Source organism: Suricata suricatta, chromosome 17 (assembly GCF_006229205.1).
Source record: "Suricata suricatta isolate VVHF042 chromosome 17, meerkat_22Aug2017_6uvM2_HiC, whole genome shotgun sequence".
Classification (NCBI taxonomy): domain Eukaryota; kingdom Metazoa; phylum Chordata; class Mammalia; order Carnivora; family Herpestidae; genus Suricata; species Suricata suricatta.
The window spans coordinates 37,987,133-37,990,316 of NC_043716.1; positions in this window are offsets into that span (position 1 = coordinate 37,987,133).

Below are 3,184 nucleotides of genomic sequence, written 5' to 3' on the forward strand. Positions count from 1 at the left end.
TATAACTATGGCTACTCCAGCTTTCTTTTGGCTTCCAGTCGCATGATAGATATTTCTCCATCCCTTTACTTTCAACCTGAAGATGTCTTCCGGTCGAAAATGAGTCTCTTGTAGATAGCAAATAGATGGGTTTTGTTTTTTTTATCCATTCTGCTACCCTGTGTCGTTTGGTTGGAGCATTCAGTCCATTTACATTCAGTGTTATTATTGAAAAATGTGGGTTTAGAGTCATTGTGTTCTCCCTAGAATTCATGTCTATAGTGGTGTCTCTGGTACTTTGTATTCTTTGCAACATTTCCCTTATAGAGTCCCTCTTAGGATTTCCTGTAGGGCTGGTTTGGTGGTCATGAATTCTCTCAATTTTTGTTTATTTGGGAACACTATTATATACCTTCTATTTTGAATGGCAGGCTTGCTGGATAAAGGATTCTTGGCTGCATGTTTTTTCTGTTCATCACATTGAAAATTTTCTGCCATTCCTTCCTGGCCTGCCAAGTTTCATTAGATAGGTCTGTAACCACTCTGATACGTTTCCCTTTGGAAGTGAGGGACCTTTCCTTCTTAGCTGCTTTCAGAATTCTCTCTTTATCTTTATATTTTGCCAGTTTCACTATGATAAGTTGTGCCGAAGGCCAATTCAAATTACATCTTAAGGAGGTTCTTTGTGCCTTTGAATTTGAATATCTATTTCTTTCCCCATATTTGGGAAATTCTCAGTTATAATTTGGTCTAGGATCCCTTCAGGACCTTTCTCTCTGTCGTCCTCTTCAGGAATTCCTATGATACGGATGTTGTTCTGTTTGATTGTATCACTCAGGTCTCGTATTCTCCTTTCCTTTTCCTGGATTAATTTCTCTCTCTTTTTTTCAGCTTCCTCTTTTGCTATAACTATATCTTTTAATTTACATATTCTTCTCTCTGCCTTGTCAATCCTTGAGGTGGCTGCCTCCATTTTGTTAGTCACCTCATCTATAGCATTTTTTAAACTCATCATACCTATTTTCAAAGTGCCTAGTAATTGTCTCAGTTGCTTCTTTGATCCTTTTTTCAACCCCAGCGATTAATTTTATGAAAAGTTTTTTAAATTCTTGATCTGGTATGTTGTCTAGATCTGCCTTGAGCAGTTCTGTGGCTGTGACTTCCTCCTGGAGGTTCTTCAGGGGAGAGTTCCTTCGTTTTGTCATTTTTTCTAGTTTTCTGTCTCTTGTCAGCCTTAGAAAGCTCATTGTGCACTGTGCACCTGTTAATATTTCTCTGTTAAAGGAGGCTTATTGACTGTCCAGGCCTGTCGTTTCAGGAAATATTCTTTTAATGGTGTCTCTCAGTTTCTCTTGTTGTGCCTTTGCCTATTTTATTTCCCTATTCAGCAATATTTGGGACTTGCCATCATGCACACTTTGGCTTGTTTCTTGGTGTGGCCCTAAGAAGGAAAACAGACAGACAAACACAGAGGGAGCAGAAGCACACAAACACACAGACAAATCAAACAAACAAACGCATTAAAAGGGGGAAAGAAAAGAAAGAAAATGGAGAGGAAAGAGATGAAAAGAAGAGAAGAAGAAAAAAAATAAAGGGGGTCAGAGACAACAAAGGACAGTGGACAGTCTAAAAGTGTATGACCAGTTGAAGGGAGACGTAAGGATGAGATACAGGAGAATATATCTGGACTGCAAGAAGGCAAAAAAAGAGAGAAAGGAGAAAGAAAAATAAGGAGTAAAGATTTTTAAAAATTTAAGTAAAAAAGGTAATAATAATAATAATAAATAAGTACAAAAAAAAGAAGAACAAAAGAAAAAAAATAAAGAAAAAGGAAGAAAAGAAGAAAAAAGCAGCAGCTTCCCCTTGTGGATAGGCGTGGTTTGGTGTGGTAGGTCTCGGAGGGTGCTTTCAGAGGCTCCACGTTGGTGTCTGCAGAGAGTAGAATGGCGACACACCAAGCTCTGCTGGCACAACGCACTGTAGGCCACTCTAATGAGTCCAATCTCCTTGTGCTGCCATTGAGCCAAGTTGTATTTTCCAGGCCCTCCTCAGTTCAAAGTTCTAGTCTATGCACTTTTATGCTAACACAGATGAGATGTATTTGCTTTGGTGGCTGACTTCTTAGGGGGAGGGATCAGTTTGTTTTGGCTCAGGCAGGGATTTCAGATGCCCCTGCCTGAGACGAGGTGTGCTGCTGGAGGCGAGATGCACAGCAGGAGGCCTTCACAGACACAACTATGGATTCCCAGTCCCTAGCCAGGATCGCGATCACGTTGGGGAAGGGATGAGTTTCTCTTGGCTTTGCGCAGCTGTTGCCCGAGTCACCGTGCACTGCTGGAAATGAGCTGGGAGCTCCTGCAGCCTGAGCACGCACCCAGGCCTCCACTGCCACCAACTCCCTGCTGTGATCACATAGGGGTGGGGGCTATTTTTTCCCCATTGGCACCCGGGACTCAGGATTTGTGTAGCCAATGCTGGGGACGAGATGTGCCATGGAAATGAGGTGCGTGCTCCCACTTTCAAAACCGAGGTCGAAGTGAGCACCCCTGGTGCCGCTGTGGCCTCAGCCACTGTCTCCCTCCCCCGAGATGGCACAGGGCTGGAAGCTGTTCTTTCCCTTGTGCCACCTGGGTTTGGGATTTGGGCTACCCAGCAGTTATATATGGAGTGAGAGTTTCTCTCTCCAAGCGCGGTTAAACATTCTTTATCTCTTCCCCAGAGACAGTACTATGAGCATGTTCAGTCTCTCTGTCTCTTCCCTTTGTCTTCGGGCTCTGTGCATTTTGGGCTGGGGCTCCCACCTCCCCTGCCCATCTCGGGCTGGTCCGTTTTCCAATTTCCCCGGTTCACACTCACTCACTCAGGTATCCCTGAGGTTCTCTTCTTTCTGGAGTCCGTATTTTCTCCTTCGGCTCTTGCAGATGAGAGTAATGTTCTTCTCAGTTCAATAGATGGGGCAGACAAAGATTACAGAGCTCCCTTCCTCTCCGCCATCTTGGCTCCTCTGTGTGAATGGATTTTAGTCAATTGGGTTCATTTGGTTACTATTTCTATTTATTCTCCATTTTGTGATAGTCCAGCATAGCACACAGAAAATCATCTGAAGGAGTTAGTTACATATGGTTGGGACACATCTGGGAGGTCCTGATTGCAGGGAAAGGCCAGCGTTCAGTGTTTCTGACCAGTACCCAGATGTTGATGCTGA